This window comes from Camelus dromedarius, chromosome 1 (genome assembly GCF_036321535.1).
Source record: "Camelus dromedarius isolate mCamDro1 chromosome 1, mCamDro1.pat, whole genome shotgun sequence".
Taxonomy (NCBI): Eukaryota; Metazoa; Chordata; class Mammalia; order Artiodactyla; family Camelidae; genus Camelus; species Camelus dromedarius.
The window spans coordinates 50,471,734-50,499,400 of record NC_087436.1 but is presented as its reverse complement, the minus strand read 5'-3'; the positions used below and the strand labels follow the sequence as shown (position 1 = coordinate 50,499,400).

Below are 27,667 nucleotides of genomic sequence, written 5' to 3'. Positions count from 1 at the left end.
ATCTTTGGTCAAAGTATCCTCAATCCTAGTTCTGAATATGTGGTCACCATTTGTTTTTCCTACCAAATCATTCGACATTCATGCTTACGTATTTTCCTTTCTCGAAATCCAGTTTAACTACTTGGTTGAAGGCACTCGTAATACCTCCTTAGTTATCATTCTCCTTCCAGTAAAGTGGCTCTCAGAGTGGGGTCCCCTGTAGGTCCCTGAGCCCTGATTCAAGAGTTCTATGAGATCAAAATTATTTTCATAATAATAGTAAGCCTTTTTGGCCTCTTTTATTGTGTTGCTGTTTGCACCAACAGTGCAAAAGCAAGGGTAGATGAAACTGCTGGATTTTAGCAGGAATTAAGGTACCACACATTAGCAGTGAGAATTTAAGACAACACAACAATAAAAACAGACTCAATTAAGAATGTCCTTCTACGGTGTATCAAAGTACAATGGCTCTCTCAAGGAAAAACACTTTTTTTTTTTTGACTCACGGACTGAGGCCTTCCAAAGTGATCTGGAATTTCATTTTGCTTAGGGTGGGATGGGGAGTTCACTGGAGGAGCAGTGGAATAAATAGGCAGTACTTGATGCAAGGGCTCACTAAAGATTAGGGTTTAGTGCAAGAAAAACAACATGTATTTCAATTGTTTTTAATAAATTTATAAAGTTTAGATATCACCACAATCCATTTTTAGAACATTTACATTACTCCCCAAATTTCCCTCAGTCTTGCTTGCAAGTAAGCCCAATTCCAAACCCTTCAGTCACAGGGAATCACTGATCTGCCTTTTGTTTCTTTTAACTTGTCTTTTTAGGATATTTCATATAAATAGAATCATATAGCATGTAGTGTTTTGTGTATGACTTCTATCACTTCGCATGTTTTTGAGGTTCATCTGTGTTACAGCATGTATTGGCATTTTATTCCTTTTTATTGTCAAATAATAGTTCTTTGTATTTGCAACATTTTGTTTATCCATTCATCAATTAATGGATGTTTGGATTGTTTCCAGATTTTGGCTCTTATGACTAAGAATGCTATAAATATTCACAAGGTACTATTTTTATTTCTCTGTTGATTTTTAAAACTATTTTGAGGTTTTTTTTTTAGTTGTTATACTTTCTGTCTCCAAAATTCCCATTTAATTTCTAATTCTATATTATTTCTAGGTTTTTGTTGAAATTCTTTATTCACTGCAATCACAATCCTGAAGTGGGGTCATGATACAGGACTTCTTTCAAGGGAAACAGTCTTGTCAGGGACAGAAAAAGTTAAAGGTAACTTTAACTTTTACTTTTTAGGTAACTTCTGATTTCCCAATACCCTCTGTCCAAAGACTCTTAATGTAGTTTAGGATGTGGTGTTTTTACAATCTCTATTTTTTCAAACTTTTTTATTGTATCATTAATATTATGCCCTGAATCCATCACAGTTTTCGATTTTGATATCCAAAGTTTCAATTTTTGAAACTCAAAAACCCTTTGCTATCAAAACTATTTTTTCTACCATGAGTTTCAGAAAGTTATTTCAAAAACCCAAAGCTATGATTCTATTTCTTTTTATTGTTTTCTGTGATAAAATAACAGGAGTTCTCCTTGAGTGAGAGGAAGGAACATGGGTGTAAAATGAATAACCAGGACCGAAAATACATCAATTAATATAGGAAAACATTATTTCACTATATATATTCCAAAACTCTGAAGGGATCATGTTGAAAAACTTGGGGGGGTCTTCTGTTTTGTGATGTGGAGTGTGGATGACAATAAAAAATTATGAAGTAATTGGAATATTTCAACTGCAAGAATAGTTGTTCTTCACCCTGTGCACCTACTTACTTATAACTCCCTTTATCTGGTACCAAGTCTACTTCTCCCCTCTTCTTTTCAGCACATCAGGTAGATTGACTGAGTATATTTTTCTTGTTTGATACTTCATGTTTTTTCTCTTTTTTTATTGATTAATCAACACTGACACATCATAATCACCTAAAGTATATAGTTTACATTATGATTCACTCTTAGTGTTGTACATTCTATAGGTTTGGACAACTGTATACTGACATGTATTTATCACTGTAACATCACATGTAGTATTTTCACTGCCCTAAAAATCCTCTGTGCTCTGCTATTTGTCCATCCCCCAACATAGCACCTAGTTCCCCTCCCCATCCTGTAACTACTGATCTTTTATTGTCTCCATGGTTATTCCTTTTCCAGAATGTTCTATATTTGGAATCATTGAGTATATGAGCCTTTTCAGATTGGCTTCTTCTACTTAGAAATATGCACTTAAAGTTTTTTTCATGTCTTGTCATGATTTGATAGCTCGTTTCTTTTTAGCTGAATAATATTCCATTGTCTGGATGGATCACAGTCTGTTTATGCATTCACTTACTGAAGGACATAGCTGTTGGTTCTAAATTTTGGCAATTAAGAACAAAGCTGCTGTAAACATCTGTATGCAGATTTCTGTGTAGACTTAAATCTTCATTTCATTTGGATAAATACCAAGGAGTCCAATTGCTGAATCAAATGATAAGAGTATATTTAATTTTCTAAGAAACTGCCAGACTGTCTTCCAAAGTGGCTATACCATTTTGCATTCCCACCAGTGATGAATGACAGTTCCTGTTGCTCCACAACCTCACCAGTATTTGGTATTGTCAGTGTTCTGGACTATGGTCATTCTGGTAGGTGTGTTGTGGTAGGGATCTCATTGCTGTCTTAATTTACATATCACTATTGACGTATGATGAGGAGCACCTTTTTGTATGCTTATTTGCCATCTGCATATATTCTTTGGCGAGGTATCTGTTAAGAGCTATGGCCCATTTTAAAATTGAGTTGTTTGTTTTCTCATTGTTGAATTTTAAGTGTTCTTTATATATTTTGGATAATAGTCCTTTATCAGATGTGTCTCTTGCAAGTATTTTCTTCTAGTCTGTGGCTTGCCTTCTTATTGTCTGGACACTGTCTTTCACAAAGCAGACATTTAAAATTTTAGTGAAATCTAGTCTATCAGTTACTTCTTTCATGGATCATGCCTATGAAATTAGAACAAAAAAGTCATCACCCAAGGTTATCTATATAAACTGTTACTTGTCTCCGAGGAGTTTTAGTTTTGCATTTTACATTTAAGTCTGTGATCCATTTTGAGTTAATTTTTGTAAAGGGTGTAATGTCTGTATCTAGATTTATTTATTTTTTTTGCATGTAGGTGTTCAATCATTCCAGCACCATTTGTTGAAAAGATGATCTTTGCTTCATTGCATTGCCTTTGTTCCTTTATTGAAGATTGGTTAGTCTATGTTTATTTGGGTCTATTTCTAGGCTCTCTATTCTATTCCATTGGTCTTTTTGCTATTCTTTTGTCAATACCACAGTCTTGGTTATTGTAGATTTATAGTAATTCTTGAAATTGGGTAGTGTAAGTCTTCCAACTTTGTTCTTCTATTTATTTATTTTTTTCTTTTAATAATGTATTGACTACTCTGGGTCTTTTGCCTATCCATATAAATGTTAGAATTAGTTTGTCAACATCCTCAGAATAATTTGCTGGGGCTTTGATTTGGATTGCATTGAATCTATAGATCAAGTTTAGAAAAACTGACGTCTTGACAACATTGAGTCTTCCTATCCATGAACATGAAATATCTCACTATTTGTTTAGTTCTTTGATTTTATTCATCAGAGTTTTAGAGTTTTTCCTTATACAGATTTTATATAAATTTTATTAGATTTATCCCTAAGTATTTCATGTTTTTAAAAGTTAATATAAGTGGTATTCTGTTTTTAATTTCAAATTCTACTGTTATATAAGGAAGTGATTACCTTTTGTATATTAATCTTATATCCTCAAAATTTGCTATAATTGTTAGTAGTTTTTTTTGTCAATTAATTCAGATTTTCTACATAGACAATTGTATCTTCTGTGAACAAAGACAGTTTTATTACTCCCTTCCCAATCTCTATACTTTTAATTTCCTTTTCTTGCCTTATTACATTAGCAAGGGCTAAGAAGTAGTGAGAGGGGACATCCTATCTTATACCTGATCTTAGAAAATTTAGTGGAAATGTCCTTCACCATAAAGTATGATGTTAGCTGTAGATTTTTTGTGAATAGTTTTTATCAAGTCGAGAAAGTTCCTCTCTATTCCTAGTTTACTGAGAGTTTTTATTATGAGTAAGTGCCAGATTTTGTCAAATGCTTTTTCTGCATCTACTGATATGATCATGTGATTTTTCCTTTTGTCTGTTGATGTGATGGATTACAATTAATTGATGATTAATAGATGAACCAGTCTTGCAAGTTAGGATAGATTTCACTTTGTCGTGATGTATAATTCTTTTTATACCTTGTTGATTTGGTAATTTTTTGTTGAGGAGTTTTGCATCTATGTTCATGGGAGATACTGGTCTGTAGTTTTCTTCTTTTGCAGTGTTTTTCTCTGATTTTGGTATTAGGGTAATGCTAGCCTCATAGAATGAATTAGGAAGGATTCTCTCTGCTTCTGTCCCTGAAAGAGATTGTAGAGAATTGCTACTTCGTATTTTCAACCTTTATCTTCCTTCTTTTTTTGTTTTTAATTTCCAAGATATCAAAGAGATACAATGATGCCAGTTAATGAATGTTGATAACTAGAAGTGTGCTATATGTCTATCCCTTCCCAGATAATTTGTACAGATTACCAAAAGTCTTTTGTATATAATGCTGATGTAGGAAAGGGAATTTCATTCTAGGTTTGGTAGTAAGAGGGATCAGAGAGAGAGAAAGGAGGATTATGTTAGTCAGCAGAAGTTTTGGTGCAGGACTTCTTTTGTGATGTCATCCGCATTCTATCCCAGCATGTTGCCTGACTCTTATTCTGCTGGTTTGGGGCCTACTTTATGTTCCTCTCTGAAGCCTTTTGCATCTGTTATTTTCTGAATATACTTTTAAAAAATCTATATTTCAAAGATATTTACTTATTTTTTCTCTCTTTATAAACTTCATTTAAAACATTTATGATACCCCTTTTGCTTTCTTAGCCTGTAACCAAGTCTATCAGTGGGAGAAAGTGAAAAACTCTGTCAGCCCCAAAGCCATAATTCCCATTTATAGAAACAGAATCAGTTTTTTTGCAGGTGTGTAATTCCTTTGTAGAAGGGAATGGAGTTCTTTGTGAAGATTATTCATACTATACTACAAAATACAAAAAACAAAGCAAAAAAAACCTGTGTTAATTTGAAAGAATTACAGCCATTAGTAAGTATTTACATTTAATAACAGAAAGAGAATTAGCCCCATATAGAACAATCTGTACATTCTATATCATTTACCATATTGTGTATTTTGAGCAGGATATGGTATTTCGGACTCATTAAATGCATCCAGTGTTAGGAATTTTCTGGATACAAATATAAAAATATACCTGGAATGTGTTTTATAATATACACTGAATACTATTATTTTTTATTCATACAAGTGAAAGGACCTACTTATTTTATTTACAATTTTACAAAGATTCCAATTTGTTTAGAAATTGTTCTACAGAAACACTTGCAATTACCTTTTCAGGTTTCAGAGCAAATCATTTTTCAAAAAATTAAATAATTTATATTTCAATACTCTGTAAAATATAATAGTGACTGCAAGGAAACAGGCTTGTTTCCTTCTTTTTTCAGTATTTTTTATTATTCATATATTTATTATTCCCTGCAAGATCAATTATACAACCATTTGTATAATTTAGATATTTTCAAACTTGACTTCTAAATAAGCTATTTGATTAAAATAAAGGCTTCCCCCATCAGTTTATCTAAACAACAGCTTTAGTTCTATTTTATATGATACTTATGTCTCACATGGAGCAAGTATTCAATAAGATTTGCTGAATTGATGAATGAATACCTGTGCTTGACAGATGTTTACAGGGTAGAAATGATCCTTCCGTTGACTGAAATCACTCCTCAGATCCTGTGGTTCAGTGTTTTCTTTGACTTAGGAGAGAAATTAAAGAATGACATTTTGAAAGTCTCAGTGCAAGATTTGGTAGGTCAGCCCTACATGTATCTTATTTCTTGCAGGGTAGCTCTGTTCTGTGAGGTGGCCCAGGGATATAAGAACCCCTGCCTTGTTGCTTCACCGTCCCTTAAAGCAGTGCTTCTCTAACCTTGTGTGTATATAAGCCATCTAAAAATCTTATTCAAATGCAAAACCTGTAATTTGTTAACCAACTATAGGCCTGGTATTCTTTGTTTTGTCTGATACTTTATGCTTTGTCTTAATGCAGAGTGAGAGCCTGCTGAAGCTTTTTGTTTCAATTTACTTACTTAAAATATGAATAATCAATAAAGCATAAATAGCTACATTTATTTTCCCCCTGAGGCACAGTTCAATCCTTGGGTTGACTGCGAAGCACTAAATTGTCTTGTTTGGCTGCGGTGGGAATAATTGAATGCCATTAATGATTAGTGAAATCTCGTCTGTGCTCTGTCCTTCTTCAGGGCCTGTTAGAATAGACTTGCATACTAGTCCAAATCTCCCTTTGTGATTTGTTTATTAAACTGAACTGTATTCTTCCATAGTTCAAGGCCTTGGTATTTTGTGGATATTTGTGCCTCCTTAATAATCTTCTTCCATACTCTTAGCTGACTGCTACATTCATTGTTGTTTCATTTCCGCTGACTTTAAATTGTTGATGTCTGCCAAATTTTATAACTTCCCAGAGAAGAAAGGGAAATGAAACATGAACCAAGGAGCACTTGAACAAAATACGTGCTTCTGTTAGAGGGTGAGTGAATAAATACGTACTGAGAAGTCTCTAGGCATGGTCTCCTATTGAGAATCTTTGGCTAATTTGAGTCTACATATTCTTGCTTTACCAAAGCAGAATCTTTAAAAAGGTGGAATTTTTAGTATCATAGGGGTTTTTACCTAGATGGGTATTTTGTAGTAGAAAAGTGACCACTTGCCCAGAGTTTAGCAGTTGGCCATGTAGATAAGAGAGTTGCTTCTAGTCAGACAAAGGACTCTAGTGCAGTAGACTTACTTGTAAAGGTAAACTTGTAATTGGCCTCTATCATGGGATGCTCAGTTATTGCATTTAGGGAGGTATCCTTTGGGCGTCTGTTACATTTCTTCCTCTATGAGATGGACTCTGTGAGAGTTTATTACTGGAGTTTCCGACACTAGAACTGAAATGAGAGCATTCTGGGCTTATGATGAAATCCATAGAACTTCCTCAAGAAAAATGTGCACATATAGATGCACTCAAATTTCTAATTATAATTTTAGGGAATTTGTAGAACTCAAAAGTAAGATTAAAAATAACTGAGGCTAGGAAGAGAAAGGAGTGTAAAACAGCTGGAGTTAAAAGGGGAAGATATCACTGATGAGATAAAATAAAACAAGGAAAGAAGGTGAAATAATAAATAAATTTAATGTACAGACTGTGTTCTTCAGATTATTAGCGTCTAGCTTTGCACGCTCAATGGATAAACAATTTCTCTGGGACTTCAGGAAATGACTTCCCTCTTAAAGATCAGTGGCAAAGATGAAAAAATAAAGGGAAATTGCTAATATATACCAAGATAAATGTCAGTATACAAATGCAGCAGTCACACTTCAAAATTTTATCTTGAAGAAATAAAAAAGAGTGGATGAAAATATTCACGTCTATGAATGCTAGTTTAAGTGCTACAACAGCAAAAATGCAAGCACCTTGAGTTCAACAGTAAAGCACAGATCAGTTAAATATGGGATGTTTTTGTCAATACATTACTATGCAGTAATGAACAATAATGTAGACAAATGCATCTTAAATTTTAATGTGCAGGTGAATCAGTGGTGAGCTGGTAAATGCTTCACAATTGGCTCTATGACACAAATTTTGGTTTGATGATTTCTGTGATATAAATACTCCACCAGGGCTGATTTCAAGCTACCAAAGTGATGCCAGTGAATGTAGAGTTGGGAGGAAATGTGCACAATTGGCTCTCTTAAGATGAAAGCCACCTCCAGTACACCACTGAATATGAATCACTTGTGGTCTCATTTTAATGCAGATTCTGATTCACTAGGTCTAGGATAAAGTCTGAGAATTTTCATATCTAAGAAGCTCTTAGGTCATGCTGTAGCTGCTGTTCTCAGGACAACTGGAGCAGGGAGAGTGTCGAATAATATCTGTTGACAAGGGGGAATATGTTCCCAGTGTATTCCTTTATGCCATTATATTAGGAGACAAAACTGTGTAGATTGTTCTACTATTTTCCAAAAGTATATGTAATATAAACATATTATATCATAATATATTCACATATGTCTATATAATATGTTTATGCCTACTAAGTTGATACAAGCATAACTTGTAGGAACGAAATCAAAATGAAATTTTTTTTTTGTCTCCTTCAGCCCCTTTAAAATTAATTTAGTGGAGAAAGTTTCTCCCTCTGTATGTAAGCTTAAAAATGAACAAAATTATAAAACACAGTATCAATTTAAAAATCAGAGTGTGAAGTTGTATTAATCAGACCTCCAAACTTTAAATCTTCTATTCTCTTTCAGCCAGCACAGCGTTCAGGTGGGCTACTTGCTTTTGGGAAGGGTGTATGGATAGCTTCTCTTCCACCTCCTGTTCTTGATTTGAAGTTTTCCAACCTGACGTCAGGCCCTTCCATGACTGATGCACCTGGGAGAAAGGAGAGAAAGGAGGGATAAAAAAGTTCTCAGTGGAACTCTTGGTGCTGTAAGCTGGCTTTGGCTCTCTGGGCTGGCAGATGGTGGACTCTTGATCCCTTTCATGGAGGACTCTGGTGGATTCCTCAGATCTTTGTATCTGGGACTTCTTCATGCTGTGCCTCAGCTTGAAAATTGTTATTCTTCTGTTGTCTTCTGAGATACTTTCTGTAACCCCTAGGAATTCTGAGTCCACCTCCAATTTCTTGTTGCTGGAATCCCTTCAACCTTCTAGAGACCGAAGACAATTCTAGCATTCTTTCACATGGCCACTTTTCACATATCTTTAAACCTGAGCAACTCAGAAAAGTTGAGATCAAGTCTCACGCAGCAGTCGCTCACCTGGGCCCGCCATCAGAGCAGTCAGACTTTGCACCCTCTAGATTTCCCCAATCGAGTGTCAGACTCCAGCCTACCACACCCCCACTTTACACTCTCCCACTCATTCTGTTGAAGCCGGTTTCCCTCCTTCATCATTGAGCTTGAGGTATGGGATGGGCATTCCCAGTGCTTCCCCTTTGAGTGTCAGTGGGATGCCTAGCATTTCAGTAGCTTTCTCCCCAGATCTTCTCTTGAAAGTTCCCCCCTCCTGTGTAGGTTTCATTTTGCCTCCCTGATGTGGTTAAAAATTCTAAGAGCCTTGGAAGAATCCTCTCCTTTCTACTTTTTAAAAACTGATAAATTATACATTTGAGTCTGGCCTTTCTCTCAGGAATGCAAGATCAATCGTGTTTTGGTCTTGATTGAAATTGAACTTTAGCAAACATAATACAAAAACAGAAGGATATGCCTCAAAATACTAACATTGGCTATGAAGAGGTGGTGAGGTTATGGGTGTTTTCCTCTGAACCTGTATTTATTTTCTCATTTTCCTGTGACTATATCACTTTTATAACTTAAACTATATTATTAAAAAGCAACACATTTTTTGTTTTTGGCTTTTTAAATTTGACTCTAAATCAGTTGTTTTTTTATCACTAGCCTGGTTCTTATTTCTTGGTTCAATCTCTAAGTGCTGTCCTAATTATGCCACAGTTAGGAAAATATGTATAAATGTCATGTTTTTAAAGAGCCAGTTTAATATCTGAAAGAGACAGTGAAATGCTTAGAATTTTATATTATACGTGTGTAAAAATGACTTTTCTTGTTGAAGGCAAATATTGCCTGATTTAATGAAAGTTCTTAAATCTCGATTCATCCTAGGTTTGTGTATATCGGGTTACTTTTGTCTTTTTGTGTATCACCCTCTCCAATTTATAAAAAATGTAAAAGAAATAATACTTTCTCCCCTAGCTAAAAGCACACACCAAATTTCCCCATGGTTAGGAGAGATGATGGAAAACAGGACTAAATGTAGGGTACATACAGAATTAATGAATGATGTCATCCTAATTGACAGGTGGAGCATAGCTTGGCAATCTGGAAGCAGGTGACACTTGGAAATACAAGCAAGGAGACTTTGGTGTCAAAACTCATTTGGTATCATGTATTCTAACCTCTGGGCTACAGGTTAGGATCAGAACTCTAGTCCATAGATAGGGCCTTGGAAAGAGTATAGTATTCAGGGCCCTTGTTTTGGAAGTGGTGTTGTTCTGGATATTTTATAGAACCAAGGATTCTAATTCACTTAATATATAGACCTTCGAACAAGGAGTCTTTTCAGTTTTCTATACCAGTGAAAAGACTGGTCTGGAGCAGTTATGGGGACAAAAAATGGTGAATAGGAGAATACTCAAGTTATTTGACGTCAAGTGCAAGATCAGGGCTGGACCACAAGTGAGGATGATAGATGCTGGATCCTGCGGTTTACATCGATGTTCCTTACATTCTACATGCGGGAGGTTAGACTTAGTTTTAGAATTTTCTACTTGGGGTGAGGATGGTGGTAAGAGGTTTCTTACAGAAAGGAGTCAGTGTGAAGGTAGGTGCCAGGGATTCAAGTCGGTTAGGTTTGTATTTCTCAGTGTAATCCTGAAATTCTTGCATTTGAATCATTTTGAAGGCTTACTGAATGTGAATTTTCAGCCTCTCTGAATGACGTGTCTGAGTGTATGTCAAGGAAATCTGCATAGATGTGAAGAATCACACATCTCAAGTGTGATTCTTATGCACTCCGGAGTCCAGGAACCACTAAAACAGGGCATGGCAGTCATCTCAAGATGAGCCTTTGGCTTTAAATGTCTTTTGCTTTCAGCTGTGCTGATACTCCCAGCCTTTACTATTCAGCTCAAACATTATCTTTTGTAAAGCTATTCACAGTTTTCCTAGATGAAATGAATTACATACAAAGGCTCAGTGCTTTCATGGCACTTTCCTTTATTATGTTTTGAGTAATTTAATGTCTTATAATACAGTTCTTTGTATGTGTGGGATACTTCTCTTGGGGCAGGACAGTGTGCATTGTGGTCATTGTGGTCAAGAGTCAGCCTGAATTTAAGACTCACCTGCACCTCTCACCAGCTGCGTAATTTTAGCCAAATGCTTAATTTTCTCTTAATGCTTCACTTTCCTTCCTTGTAAAATGAAGGTAGTTGTGAGAATTAGATGAGTTAATGTAAGTAAAGCACTTAATAGTGTGTAGCATACCCTGTATACTCAAGGAATTTTTGCTATTATTATTTGCTGAGGGAAGATACATCGTATCAATTTCTGTCAAGCACCAAATGCAGAAGTAGACACTCAAGAAAATTACTGAAATTGAACTGAATTCATCTCACAGAGCAGTTTTTTTTTTTTTTTTCTCACAAAGCAGTTTTAAGGTTAGACAGGACAATATTCAAGTAGGGAAGACTCACTTGTTTCTCTGGGAAAAAAAAATACCTGAAAACAGGCACTGCAATATTTATGTTTTTGGATTTAAGAGCATGAAGAGATTTAATTAAAGATACCATAAAGAGAAAGCAGAGTAAAAGAACTGTCAAGAGTTTTCAAAACTAACTCTGAAGTGTGTTCATATGCTTGTAGTATGTGTCTTGTAGACTACAGCTGCTATTTGCTAAATGATCTATGCCTTTCCTGATTTTTTAAAAGCAGAATGCTTATTTAGAAGTCTACTAATACTTAAATTCACAATTATGAAGCAATGCCCTATTTCCCATTTGACTTCCATGCTACTTGTGTACAGAATCTAAATTTTCAAGTAATAGACATTTACTGAATAGTAATAAAATATTTAAAAAATCTGTAAGATGTGTGGGTTATGCCTTATAATTAGATTTATGATTATACCAATTCCAAAAGTTTTCATTTATTTTCTATTCATTTAATTATTTATACTCGCACCTTTTTCCACAAAGGAAAAACCTCCTAAAATTCAGCTTCAGAAAAAATTCTTATAAATGAATTTATTTGTATTTTCCACAGCCCAGTTACTCAAAGCTTAGTATACAAAATTCTTTGCTTTTTAGGTTAATGTTTATTGTGGCTTGTCAAAAAGCTGAATATGAAATAAATCTCATGTAATTATATGCATAATTATATAAATATATTCTTAATAGCAGACAAAAGCTATTATTTTCAACAATAAAAGTACTTACGGCTTTTTTAGTCAATAATTCTTTGATCAGTTTCAGGGGATCAGTGGATAATTTTGTTTGTTGCTAGATGATTTAGTTGTTCCTTTCAAAATTTGTAAAAGACTTCTATATTTTTTAACACATTCTTTTTGTGTCATGGATAATATACATTGTTTGATAAGCACTGTGAATGAAAGCACTTGAATTCTTACAATAAAATGTTCATTTCAGATTAAATTTTAAGACTTCAGGACATAAGTCTAACAAAATGTGCTAATGAAACTATATTAAAGTTTTGCATCTGTACATATTCCTGTGTTTAAACACTAGACTTGAAGTAAACAATGATAACTCAGTGACTATAAAGAAGGTAGTACTTGACTCATTTCAAAACTGCTGTTCTATGTGCGCACTTTTTAGTTGTGTTTAAATTTTACAGCAGTGGAACAAAGTTCAAATTGTGAGTTGTTATAGTTTTGTCTGAGAATGCAATTTTTAGTTGACCTGTAGAATATATTCGTTTCCTGTTGTGATTATTACTACTTTGTTGTATGGAGGAAGAGAACATGTTAAAATATGACTTGTTCCTGGTGTCAGTGTGCCTGTATAACACTGGTAGCTGTGAATGTTAAAGGAGATCAACTAGTGTGTTTGTATGTCCCCACCCCCAGCATGTTTAGCTGCAGAGTCACAATCATTTGGGGACAGTCAGTGTCAGTTAATGGCTCTGAGATAGAGGACAGCACTATGCAAAAGGCAGAGCAGAGTATAAGATAGCAGTTCATAAATATGTGAGATGCTTTGGGGATTTAAAGGAACTAGGGTCTAATGTTCTATATATAATGGAGTTGGGAGAAATGAGCAAATAAAATCTAAGTTACTTCTGTTAGTTTGGTCTTGCTTGTACCCAAAGATTAGTCAAGACTTGAAAACTTGGATTGTACTTATTGTTTATGACATCGTTATGAAAAATAAACAGAGGCAGATATTTATCCTGTTTATCCTTGAGGCATACAAGGGAGTAGATAAAACGCTTAAATATATCCAATTAGTAAAACTGATAAATAGGATTTTAACTCAGACTTTCTTGTTTCCTTTTTGGTGGCTCATATATTAAAATAAGGCAAAAACATAGTGTGTAGAAACTATGGGATGAACTTTTTAATTGAACTCAATATCAAGATACTCATTAAAATGTCTACTTTTGTTTTTCACAGCTAGTGACATGTGTAGAACTCAGAGAAAATCTAGAGAACAATCAGGATGTTACTATAACTGGAAAGTGATTTATCCCTGGAAGCATGGTTTCATAGTTGATTTACATTTTAAGGAATTATCTATAGTAAATTTTTTTTGTATATCTACTATATGCTAAGAAAACATCTGTGGTGTAAAATCAAGGAATACCTAGTTAAGGAAGATGTAGCAGTTATGAATCACAGTTTAAAAACTCATTTATAGGGAAACATACTCTTTTTTTTTTTGCTCCACTTAATGTTCAATATGAATATTCTATCTCTCTGGATTGCCAGCAAATTTTAATCGCAGTCTCTTTTGCGTTTCCTGTCTTCTACCTCCAAATTAGTTCCAGAAGCATTTGTTATATCAAGATTTTAGGAATCGGGGATGCAATTATTAAATATGTATCATAGTTCAAAGGTTACAGTTGATATGCCATGGTTTAAGTTAGCATGACCATTCTGACTTTGTATCTTTTTGCTAATTTAGTGTAATGCTTGGGGAATCCTCCTGGAAGGCTGATCAGGTTTTGACAAGCCTAGATGTACTGTATCGGTGAAACCTTTCCAGGTCTTTGTTATGTTTTTCATAGAATTGCTGGAGAGCTTGAGGTGTAGGGAGTGAAGGGGTCTTCTCTCTGTGTATTTTTACTCCGAATGTTTTGTTTGTATTTTGTGTTAGTTTTCCTGTCACCATTGCAACAAATTGTCACAAACTTAATGTCTTAAAACAACACAGATTTATTATTTACAGTTCTAGGCTAAAACCAAGGTATTGTCAGGGCTGTCTTCATTCTGGGGCCTCTGGAGGAGAATTCCTTTGCTTGACTTTTCTAGTGTCTAGAGGCTGCCCTTGGCTTGTCTCTCTCAGCCAGCAATCACATCATTATAAACTCTGCTTCCATCCTCACATCTCTTTTTCTGACTCTTGGCCTACTGTCTTCCTCTTTCACTGATAAGGACCCTAGTGATACATTATGCCCACCTTGATAGTCCAGAATAGTCTCCCTAGCCCAAGATTATTAATGTAATCATATTTGCAAAATCCTTTTTGCCATGTAAGGTAACATGTTCATAGGTTCCAGGGAACAGGATGTGCACATATTTGAGTGGCCATTATTCTACCTATAACACAACTCAAAATCTCTGACCTATCTTGGGACTCAGGTTTTTGAAAGTTGAAATCCAGAGAGAAAAATCAGGATTTTTCTATTTTCTTGTAACATTATCCTGCTTGAATTAAATTCTTTGCTCAAATGAAAGGAAAGCAAAATACTAAAAGGAAAAATCCAACAGTCACAAGTCACTATGTTAAAAAAAAAAACCAAAACAACAATCTCTTTCTTTTTTAAATGATAGAAGACGTGTGTTAAAAGAACTTGATTAGCTAAATGGAAATGTTTGGTGGAAGTATAAATATTATCAGGTATCCTGTTATTGTATAAAAGGGCACATTACTGTTCTTTTTCTCCACTGAAGAAAATATTGAAGATATGAGCCTCATACAAATAAATACATGTTAAATAAGTGGAATAAAATAAGTCTTATGATTTCCTTCCCTGAATGTAGGAAAATGTCAATTTGGGTATTTAAGCATGATTCTCTTATGGTAGGGGAAAACAATTTATTTGTCATTTATATACCATTTGTTGTTAGTATCATACGTGGTAAGTATTTCAATGAAAAAAAGCAGCTTTAGCTTTTCACAAGCTAAACCACTGAAAATACTGGTGTTGTTTTGAGTCTGTGTCTTCACCTTTGAGTGAATTAGAGAATTTTAACAATGTTAAGATAGTTTAGGAATCTAAAATTTGTTATAATTTATAAACCCTACACTTACCTGAATCAGCCAAAACATTAGAATTTTAAAAATTTCCAGATCTTTTAATTAATATAACACTATTTCCAATTAAAATTGCACTGTCCTTTGTGTGATTCTTGGGAAATATAAGATTCTTAAATTCCCTGGAACAATGGCTCCAATCAATTGTTTACCAACCAGCAGTTGATGAAAAGATCCTCAATTCTATTGCCTCTGCCGTGGTTTGATTTCTTTCTCCTAACACTTGATTTATCTAGAGTTATTAAATTTAGGCAGTGATACTCTTTCACAGCTGTTAGACATTTAAAATTTAAAGCTATGAAAGGGAAAATTGATGTGATCAGAGAAAATCAATTTGTAGCCTTACCTTATACTATCCACCAGGATAAATTTTAGATGTATTGAGGAATTAAGTATAAAAAAACACAATTATAAAAAAATACTAGAGAAAATATGTGTGCATATTTATCTCAAGATGAGGAAGGATTTTCTATGACAAAATGTATGAAAGAAATAATAAAAATGATTCATAGACAATGCTGGTCACAGAATTTGCACATAATTTTTGAACATTAAAAGACTATAAATAAATTGCAGATTATAGATTTGGAAAATATATTTGCAATAAATATGGTATTTTGTGTTTTCTTTTTTTTAATCAGTCATTCTGGGGGTTAGCATTATTTTCAATTTTTTCAAAGAATCAACATTTGCCTTTGATAATTTTCTGATTGTTTTTTATTTTACTGAAACCTACTCTTCTCTTTATTATTTCCTTCTATTTACTTTAAGTTTCATTTGGTCATCTTTTTTATCTTCTTAATGAGGATATTTAGATAATTTTTTTAATTGGGGTATTATTGACATATAACATATTAGTTTCAGGTGCACAACATAATGATTTGATATTTGTATACACAGCCATATATTGCATGACTTTTTTAAGGGAACATTGCCTCAAATTCACAGATTCTAGATTTGTTTACCATAAGCAATCATAAACCAGTGACATCCAGCAAAAATAATTCTATAGATTCCATAGGTAAACCATAAGACTCTTATCAGCATGTTTATGAGGAAATTAGACTAGGTCATCTTCCTTTTTCCTTTCTTCTGTAGTAATGAGAAATAAATTAGTCACAGGCCAGCTACTAAACTCCTTCCTTCCCGAACATTAAATTTGAAATTGCTAATCCGTCTCCCTGCGAGAGACAAACCGACCAACGAGAAAACAATTGTTGTTCTTTTTTGCTTTCACCTGAAGATGGTGGCTGTATCCTAGTGGATATTCAACAAATATGTGGTGATTGAATGAAAGAGTAAATGAATAAAGTAGATATACTACTAAACATAACTCATAATTATACTAGTTAGACGGTTGCTTATATGATTATCTGTGTAAAGTCTATTTTTCATAATAGTAAATAAGCTCTAGGAGGGCAGAGAATATATATGTCCTGTTTATAACTGTATCCCTAGTCTCTGGAATATTGTAGGACTTTAATTAATATTTGTGGATTGAAGACTTACCCTTACATCTTATAAAAGATTTGACTCAGATTAATTCTCAAGTTGAGGAAGAGGAATAGGAAAGTTTCTAATTTCTTCAAGATCAAGTCACATATTATACACACTAAATTCTATAGTTTCCCCCTAATTTCAGAGCTATATTTTAAAAGCACTTCAAGCTGGACAATTAAAATTTTCAGGCAGATGTTAAAATAGTGACACAAATTATCTTTTTTGTTATTAATCTCTGTTGATAATTGCTTTGCACTCTGGATTTTTTTCTTAAACTTTGAATTTGTGTACAGTCTTCTTGAAAATGGCTTGCTTTCACTCCTATAAAGCCACCAATGAAACATTTAAATCAGATTTTTGCCTCTAGTATTTTCTATCACTGTATAACTTTGAACTCCCTATCTAACATCAGTTAAGCTTTTACCCATGCTATTTAAGTACTTAATAAGGGTGCTAACAGTTATTTTAATTTTGTAGGAAATATTATTAGATTTTTACCATAAGACATTTTATTTTACCTAAGTGATTTCAACTATGTATTCTGATAATCTTTTTCTCTAAAGATTTCCTTATTATTACAGGTAAATGTAAATAATATTATTAAATAAACACTGTTTGAATGAAAAAAATCATAAAATATAATTTAATGTTATGTATAAATAAATGAGTTTAAAAATTTAAGCACTTTTATTGAAGTATAATTTTCATATTAAAATATTCACCTATTTTAAGTATACATTTCAATGAGCTTTAAGTAAAGTTACAGAGTTGGACAGCCATCCCCACAATTTTAGAATATTTTCATTACTCCAGAAAGATCCCTCATGCCTACTTGAATTGTCTTAGCATCCTTGCAGAAAATTAGTTGAAAATTATTGTAACTGCCAATTCTATTTCATTGATCTCTGTATCTGTTCTCAGGCCATAGTCTTTATTTTTTTTTAATTTTTTATTGATTTATAATCATTTTACAATGTTGTGTCAAGTTCCAGTGTTCAGCACAATTTTTCAATCATTTGTGGACATATACACACTCATTGTCACATTTTTTTCTCTGTGAGTTATCATAACATTTTGTGTATATTTCCCTGTGCTATACAGTGTAATCTTGTTTATCTATTCTACAATTTTGAAATCCCAGACTATCGCTTCCCACCTTCCACCCCCCTGGCAACCACAAGTCTGTATTCTCTATCTGTGAGTCTATTTCTGTCCTGTATTTACGCTTTGTTTTTGTTTGTTTGTTTGTTTTTGTTTTTTAGATTCCACATATGAGCGATCTCATATGGTATTTTTCTTTCTCTTTCTGGCTTACTTCACTTAGAATGACATTCTCCAGGAGCATCCATGTTGCTGCAAATGGCATTATGTTGTCGGTTTTTATGGCTGAGTAGTATTCCATTGTATAAATATACCACCTCTTCTTTATCCAGTCACCTGTTGATGGACATTTAGGCTGTTTCCATGTTTTGGCTATTGTAAATAGTGCTGCTATGAACATTGGGGTGCAGGTGTCATCCTGAAGTAGATTTCCTTCTGGATACAAGCCCCGCAGTGGGATTCCTGGGTCATATGGTAAGTCTATTCCTAGTCTTTTGAGGAATCTCCATACTGTTTTCCACAGTGGTTGTACCAAACTGCATTCCCACCAGCAGTGTAGGAGGGTTCCCCTTTCTCCACAGCCTCTCCAGCATTTGTCATTTGTGGATTTTTGAATGACGGCCATTCTGACTGGTGTGAGGTTATACCTCATTGTAGTTTTGATTTGCATTTCTCTGATAATTAGTGATATTGAGCATTTTTTTTCATGTGCTTATTGATCATTTGTATGTCTTCCTTGGAGAATTGCTTGTTTAGGTCTTCTGCCCATTTTTGGGTTCGGTTGTTTGTTTTTTTCTTATTGAGTCGTATGAGCTGCTTATATATTCTGGAGATCAAGCCTATGTCGTTTTCATCATTTGCAAAAGTGTTCTCCCATTCTGTAGGTTGTCGTTTTGTTTTACTTCTGGTTTCCTTTGCTGTGCAGAAGCTTGTAAGTTTCATCAGGTCCCATTTGTTTATTCTTGCTTTTATTTCTTCTAGGAGAAAATTTTTGAAATGTATGTCAGATAATGTTTTGCCTATGTTTTCCTCTAGGAGGTTTATTGTATCTTGTCTTATGTTTAAGTCTTTAATCCCTTTTGAGCTGATTTTTGTATATGGTGTAAGGGAGCCATAGTCTTGATTACAGTAGCTTTGTAGTAAGTTTTGAGACCAGCAAGTGTGAGTTCTCCAATTTTGTTCTTCATTTTCAAGATTAATTTGGCCATTTGGTGTCCCTTATAATTCCAAATGATTATTAGAAGCAGCTTGTCAAACTTGAAAAAAAAAAAAGGTACAGCTGAAATTTTGACATGGATTGTGTTGAATTTGTAGATCCGTTTGGGGAGTATTGTCATCTTCATATTAAGTCTTCCAAGTCATGAACAACCAATGCAACCAATGCTTTTTAATTCATTTAAAATTAATCCCAAATAGCAGTCAATTTTTTTCATTTTTTCCCCTTGTGCCCTTTACTATTTCCCTAATACACCCAAGAAATTGGTAATAGTTGTATGAGGGAGAGACCTAGGTGGTATGAGACAGGCAGGAAGGGGGACTTATATTTTACTTTGTACCCTCTTGCATCTTTTCAATTATGTGCTCTATACATATAGAAGTTAATTAAAATTAAATTTACTGAAAATTTGCTCCCAGTTTCTTGAGGTGCAATAAGATGCACAGATATGGAATGAGGTGTTAGATGGGCCAGGTTTATGCAATTAGTTTCTGTTTTGCTTTAGACTCACCTGAACATTGTCTAATCTCTGGCTACCCTATTTCTAATTCTGAACCTCTGTCGATTTCCTCTTTATCCTAACACACAGTCTATTTTTTGGCTCTTATTCTTTGCAATATTTTAGTCAGTTATTAGCTGGCTTGCTTTCTGGTAGCTTCAATCAGGTGCTTATAATAGGTATGGACGTCCTTTGCTTTCTTTCCATTCCTGACTATACCCTACTCCCCACCTCTCCCTAATAACTCTAAGATACCTATAGTTTTATCTTACTTTTAAAGAGTAATGCCCTGTCCTAGAAAGACTATATTTCAGACAATTTTTCACTCCTTTTTGAGTCATTAACTTGGATTTCCTGATTCCTTCCTTCTGTCTTGAATTTAAAAAAATGCATTTATTTGGTAGGTAGTCAGACATCATACTCTCTCTGTAAAGTGGGTTTTATTTAAAAACCTTTGCATATTAGAATATCAAATAAAATGTCTCATTTATTAAATATTTATTGATAAGCAAGATGACTATGAGATTAAGATACAATACCTATTATAGTCAAATATTTAAATGTTTACCATTTTTCAATTATAAAGAAAATACAAACAGAATATTTCTAGCCATAATGAGCTAGATTTAAACAAATATTTAAAGAAGTTCTGTGACTATTCATTCTTTGTAATAAAATTATTTTTTGTTATAAAGTTACTTATATTTATAATAAACAAATCCAGCCATTTCAAATATAAAACTATGAATGTAAGTCCTCCTGTTATTCTAATTTCTAAAGATAGCTTTATTAACATATTTTTTTCTACATAAGTACTAAAATGTGTCAGTAGAGGAAGCTTTCTGCTGTGATCGAATACCAGACCAGTAGTGACTTAAATCATTTAAGATGTTGAATTATTTCAGGTAATCAAGGGGTCTGAAGAAAAGTGCTTCTCAGATTAGTGGGATGGCTCGGGAATGTAATCCTAACATCCTTACCCTGATTTTCTATACTTGATGACTTTTTCCCCCAGAGTCTTCTTGTTTCATGAGTATAAGGTCACTGCCACAACCTCAAGTGCCATATCTTCATTCAAGGGCATTACTGGCTGTAGGGGAAGGCTGAGTGGAGAAAGGGGTCTTCTTTTCATCAGAGAGAAACGTAATTTCATAAGTCTTCCCTTATTTTGACTAGAACTAGATATTTGATTCTTTTGCTGTAAGAAAGCTGAGAAAATTATTATCTGGCAGAGGGTCATGGAATTGACATGAATATATTCACCCACTTACGATTTTTTTTCTTGGGTCTAGGAAAGTTGTTTCTAGGACAGAGTTATAATTCTTTTTTTTTTTTTAAAGAAACAAGGGGAGAAGGGCTACTGAATAGGCCTCTAGCAGTAGCTTCTGTATATATTGTATCAATGCATGTGTGTAGGATTTGATTTTGCCTGTGATTTATACAGACCCCAGATAACTGGTTTAAACAGGAGGGAAATTTACTTTTCTCCTGTAGAAGTTCAGAGCAGGTAGTACAAGGAGTGAGATTCCTTTCAGATTCTGCTTTGCCATCCCTAAAGAATGAGCCTCATTCCCATAGTTCAAAATGTTGATCATACTCTGAGCAGTGGGTGAAAAATGGATAAAGGCAAAAGGAGCCAAAAGGGCATTCACTGGCCATCATTAAGGCAGGGCTCCTTGAAGCTACTCTGAAACATTTGGCTTCTGTTGAGTTGTCTGATTCTCAGTCATCAGACCACATCCACCTGTTAAGGACCCTGAGAAATGTACCATGTATGATGGGTGGCTGTGTGGGTAGGTAAAAGTTAGTGCTTATTAAAAGAAGCCTTCAAGAAAGAGAGTGGAATGGATATAGGAGACTGCTGGTAGCCTCTGCTCTGTATAGGCATAAAGGAATATTCAGTATCCTCATTGCTGTAAAAATGGCTTTGTTCTGAACATATTTACTAGTATCTTCTTTTTATCTAAAGAAATTGTTTTGGGCCAAGGCATGTGAAAGATATGAAAAGTCATACTTTTTATCTGTTTAATTTATACCTAATTTTTTTTTTTTGCCAATTTAGTGTTTTGGTCAGGACTAAGGAAAAGCACTTCTGAAAGACACCGAGTTTTCCTATTGCATAGATTTAAAGAAAAATTTTAGAACTTATGTTTTGGGCATGGCTTGAAATCTTAATCATTTTCGAAAAAGGTATATAGAGAAAAACTAAAAGCTTTCTCAAAGGTTGTAACACTATTCAGGACTTTTAATCTGTGAAAGCTGTGTGAAATCCTGTCACCACAGTATAAACTGTTGGATAGAGAAATTATTTCTTTTTCAAACTTTTCTTTCTTTATTCTTCCTGAATGATTACTACACTTCAGATAGTAAGATTTTATTGAACAGATATGTGTGTGAGAAGAAAAGCCATGGTAATCTCTTTTATGTGTATTTTTTTGAAATTGCTTCTGCATAGATTTAATTTTATATCCAAGCTTAGGGGTAAAAAGCAAGCTAGTAATGTAATTGTTCTCTGGCCAGCCTGGTCATAGCCTACTGCAGGAAGCTCATTCAACTAGGATACTTCAACAGTTCTGGCAGAAAATAAAATCTTTCTTTCTTGTTCATGTAAATAATACCATGCCAGTGAATCTTTATTAATCCTGGCTTTGTGAAATGAAGTTTTAAAATCTCCTAAGTATCCTCTAATTCATACCGTTGCTCTAGTATAAAGAGATGAAATAACTTTTATTACTGAAAGACCATGCATCTATATTCAATCTGTTTTTGATCTCTCTGTCATTGCTGCATTGGTGGAATGCTTGCTTTCAAGGATAAATGAGTCAAATTTTATAACTTCTGTCTACCAGGCATTCCTCTGAGTGATGCTATTGATTGGCTGTCTGAGAATCTGTTACTGGAGGGTTGGCTTCTTCATGGCACATGATGTCTTCTTCCTAATACCGTGTAAGTCTACAATATTCTTTATGAAGTCCCGTAATCACTTCATTATTCCATGTTGCTAAGCAGTCAGCACCTGCTGGCTGCTTAAAGGAAAATTTGCTTCGCATATTTTGCACTGCGGTTAAATAGGCCGAGATCTGTAATGTCACAGATGGTTTGGCATAACTAAGAAGGTCACATGGATTGTGGTAAAATTTGGACCCTGCTTTCAAATGGGGTTTTTGAAGCCCCTCTCAGTGGCATTGTTTGATGTGAGTTTATTTGCTGTTTTTTCCTGAAAGCCTGTTACTATATTAAAACATTAATCATTTACGTTCTACTCCATGTAGTACATTGTTCTGGGTGCTTTGAGAAATAACACAGAACAATAAGATAGGATTTTGTCCCTATCAAGATTCACTCATCCTAACTCATGAAATAATTGTGTGGGTTATAGTAGACATTTCCCCTTTTTTGTCCCAACACCACACCTGGAGTTTGAAGCTTCTTCTATCTCATGAGATTGCCTGTGTCTCCACGAGAGCACCCCTCTTCCCTGCCTCTGCTGCATCTGGCCCAGCTCTGACAAGCAGACACACATTTTGAGATAAACGAGGCACCACTTAGGATGCATTCCGGTGAGGTGAGGCAGTGGGCACCGCTGCTTCCTCGCTCCAGAAGCAACAGACAACAGTGATGGGGGGATAGTAGGAGTACATAATGGCTAGCACTGCTGGGGTTGGGGGAATTACCTAAGGTGTCTGCATCCATGGGTGGTAGCTTGATATCTTCATGAGACCAGTTTTGTTTTGTTTTTTTTATATGAATTTAGGCATTTCCTTGGTTGGGAATTCTCTATGATTACTAGTTACTGGGCTTTTTTAGATTCTTTGATTTACTCAAAGTATATAATTATAGTGAGAATCACTTTCTGTTGCTTGTAACTAAGGACACTGATTGATATAAGTGGCTAAAAACAGTCATACCTTTAATGAATAACAAAAGAGTAAAATCTCAAATTTGGGTTAACATATTAATGTAATATGATGGAGATAGAAAGGGCTGAAAAAGATAGGAAACATTCACAGAAGAGCTAGACATTGAGTTCTGGAGTCTTCATCCATTCAACAAATACTCTGAGCTGTTGATATATACCAGATACAGTATTAAGTGCTTGAGATAAAAAAGTGAATAAGAATGACACAGCTCCTACCTTCATGAAGCTTACTATCCAATAAAAAAAGAAATTAGTCTTCATTACAACAACTCTGGCAACAGCTCCATTTGGAGACTAAGAGGATACAACATGAACTTACATCAGAGACTCTTATGTATTCAAGAACAGTCAGATGAGGCTTCCCAGAGGAGTGTCTTTGAGAAACAATATGAATGATATGTAAACTAAAATGAGCTGATGGAGGAGGGTCTTTGAGTAATGAGTGTCCAAGTAAAGACATCAGCATTTATAAAATGATTTATAGTGAAAGACAATGTAGAACATTTGAAAAGTAGAAAAAATTTATGTGTGGTTGAAATATAGAATATAGAAATAAAAGTGGCCAAGATAATCTGCAGAAGGACCAAATATATTTTTTCTATATTTAACCATGGTGGTTTGAGAGAGTTTACTGAGGCTGGTGCTTTTGAAAGATAGGATCAAGACCAAGAGTAATATGCAACATTATGGTGCTAGTATTATTCTTTGAAAATAAAGAGTATTTTTTACTCTGCTGGTTCCTCAGTATACCCTATTAAGTCCTGATGTTATGTGTAATCTTGAAATACAGGTTTATATGGGTCTATTCCTGAGTGAAAAACTGAAATGACTATCTGGAGATGATGAATCATTCTAAACAACTCTAACTTAGGAAAGCTAGTACAGTGTTGTGCAATCAAGAGATTCTTATTACATGCTTTTAAAATAGACGGAGGTCTCTCTAGTAAAGTATGAGACTGTAGATTTTCTTGTTTTAAAATAGTTGGGTATCTGTACTATCTGTGTGATGGTGCACTGGACCAGAATCCAGTAGGCCGGTAGCAGTGTTTAAATGGATGAAAAGAGAAAGACATATTTACGATATATTTAGGAGGATTTGGCCATTGATTAAGAAGGGAAGGTAAGTGAAGAAGAGGATGCAATCAAGACGTGGCACCTTCATTTGAAAGGCACAGACCTCTGGTACCTAAATGATCTTTCTGTCCACCTGTAATTGATTACCCAGCTGGTATTAAATAAAGCTCATAAGGTTTATGTTTACATATTTCAATTTAATTTAAAAGTTCAAATAACTTTAAAAACAAAATAGTAATATATTTGAATCTGTTCCTCTTCTCTGTTGTCCAGGAAAGCTTTAGGGAAGACCCAGAAAGTATTTATTTTACTTTAGTGTCTGTGGCAAAATTTGACATTTGCTTTAGGTAGTACTGGATTTGAATAACATTTATGCATATATTTGAAGAGTTGTATGTGATTAATTCATGGTATATGACTATGAAAAAATAAATATTTACACTGATATAGCAGTCTGCATTTCTTCTCAAAGATTTTCTTCATTCATTATTTAAGTTTATACTCACCAAACTCTGAAAGGCAAAATTATCCCCATTGTGCAGATGAGAACACATTAAATTCATCTAGGCTACAGGCAGCAGAACATGGACAGAAGCTGGGCTCTTCAGGTCCTTGTTCAGAGACAAGGAGAAGAGTTAAGCCTTATTTTCACACTAGATGATAGTTTTCAGAAGATCCAGGATACATACTGCATAAGTGAAGACTCCTGGATTTAGAAAGGACAGAAGACATATGAACTGCTAACTAGGTATCACATCACTTAGTTATAATTTGGAAGGTTGTGGTAATTTTCCTGAATATACACACAAGTTATATCTATACAAGCAGAGTGAAATAGAAGTTTGATCAGTTGTCTCCCAAATGTTATTAAGTCAGGGACCATTAAGGTCATCCAGGTAATATCCCTTGTCTTATTCCTTAATGTTATTTTTTTGTTTTGTTTTTCATTTAAACCCATATTCTTCCTTTAAGCTGGAATTATTCTCTCTGCTTGAAGGAGAAGACATTATTTTCTACTGTTCTGCATTTGCCTGAAGAGCTTGTACAATACCTGGTTGACTGCTCTCAAAACTGTTAGGAGTCTAGGAGCTTAAAGATGCAAATGTGTAAAAAATGCTTTTCAAACCCCAGCTTAGCTTTAGAATGTAGCTTGCTGAGAAAATGCTTATAGCAATGGGGTGATATTGTTCAGCTCTGTGAGATGCTCAAGTGCCAGACTTGAATGTGGAAGAACATCTTGCTGTATATTATTTTTTAGTTAGATTAGAATGTTGAAGACTTTGGGAGAGAATTTATTCAGGAGAAGCAAGTTTTATTTTCCTGAACTGGAAATTTTAGAGACAGCATGTATTATAACTGTGTTAATAGAAGTGTCATATTAGTACTGTAGGCTTTCTTGCATTACTGAGATTCAAGGAAAAATTCCATAACCAGTGAGTCAGAAATCTTGGCTTTTACTGAAAAATGATTAAATAAGAGGGAGAAGACTGCCAGCTAACTAATTGGCTGGACTTATGTGGACATTATCTTGAAAGGCCATGATGGGAAACCTGAACTACATGGTCAGACTTTAGAACTGTTTTGATCCAAAACTAATTTCCTCGAGTGAATAGTAAGAAATTGCTTTCTTGTAACAATTTCAAAAGGAATGAAGTACAGGAAAGAAGTGGGTTCGTCAAATGAAGGGCAAATGGTCTGATTAAAACACACACACACACACACACACACACACACATACACATGACATTAATCCCTCTATGGAGGGTAGGAGAGATTATGGGAAAATAAGAAAGAAAAATATTAGTGATCTTAATTTTTGCTTTTCAATATTTATTTTTATATTACTGCAGAAAAATTCTTATCTTTATTCATCTTTAAATGGGGGAAATTGATATTTAGTGGTATATGAGCTATTTCAAAAGCATTGTAGAATAACCATCAATGAAGACATAGTTTGGAGGTTTCTGTTTATTCATGAGGCATTTTCTTCCTAATAAACAATGTTGGTGCTTCTTTAGTCCATTTAAGAAGCTCTGATATTGGGGGAAGAGTATAGCTCAAATGGTAGAGCACATGCTTAGCATGCATAAGGTCCTGGGTTAAATCCCCTAATTACCTCCCCTCCTCCAAAAAATAAATAACAAATTAAAAAAGAAGCTCTGATATGACTGCACCTTCCAATCTAAGATTTAAAAAATGAGTTTGAACTGTATATCTATTGAACAACACAAGATAACGCAAAAGAGTGACAATGCCAAGATTTGTTTGCAATGATAACCATCATTACTATTTAGAGCCTTGTTGAGAAGATGGAGCTGTCATCCTTTTTTGAGAGAAAATTGGCTAAGTTTAAGTGCCCTCTGAATATTCTGTAGGACCTCCTGTTTCTGTTGCATTTCCTTATTCTGTTCCCTGCAGTGGTGACAGCTGTGATGCAATTCAGTGCCCAGGATTTCAATTGCTGTATCCAGATTCTCAAACCATGTCTTAATTGCCTGCTATGCCTGAGTACTCTGCCAAGATACAGGAGGGCAGCAACAGGCCGGGAGAGGACATTTTCCCATGGATTTGGCTTTAGCTGGTCCAGGCTCATGAGCTCTTAGGCTTGTTTCTTTTGTGACTGCTTTCCCCAGGAGGCTTCCATGCAACACAGTCATGAAAGTATCAAGAAGTACCAGAGTGAAGATGAGATTTCCTCATAAAAATGACTTTTTCTGAAAATAGACACTAGTCTGTGTGAGTCATTGGTTCAGCATCTTATTAAAAGTAAAAGCTTCTATAAACCTCTTTCCTTTAATAGGCGGTACCTTTCTATTACATCTGAAACTGAAATTTACAGCTCAGAATATTCTAAATATGAAAGATAAATATAAAAGATACTAGGTATAGAAGATAGTTTCATTATTCTTCCCTTGGACAGAATTTCTCATCTTTAAAAGACATTAAACTATGTAGTTTAAAATGTTAATGAAGTAATGTATGAAGTCATGATTAAATCAATATCAATAGAATCAATATTGTTAGAAGGGTCTTACTGCCCAAGGCAATCAAT

The 27,667-nt window shown here is 34.4% G+C and overlaps 1 long non-coding RNA gene across 1 annotated transcript in view; it reads left to right on the top strand.

Moving 5' to 3' along the window:
• Positions 1 to 27,265, top strand: part of LOC116157762 (uncharacterized) — an 84,912-nt gene extending 57,647 nt beyond the window's left edge. The window contains exons 3-4 of the long non-coding RNA XR_010382427.1: positions 22,472 to 22,568; positions 27,034 to 27,265. This is a non-coding gene — a long non-coding RNA (uncharacterized LOC116157762). The remainder of the gene's footprint in view (positions 1 to 22,471; positions 22,569 to 27,033) is intronic.
• Positions 27,266 to 27,667: the final 402 nt, after the last annotated feature.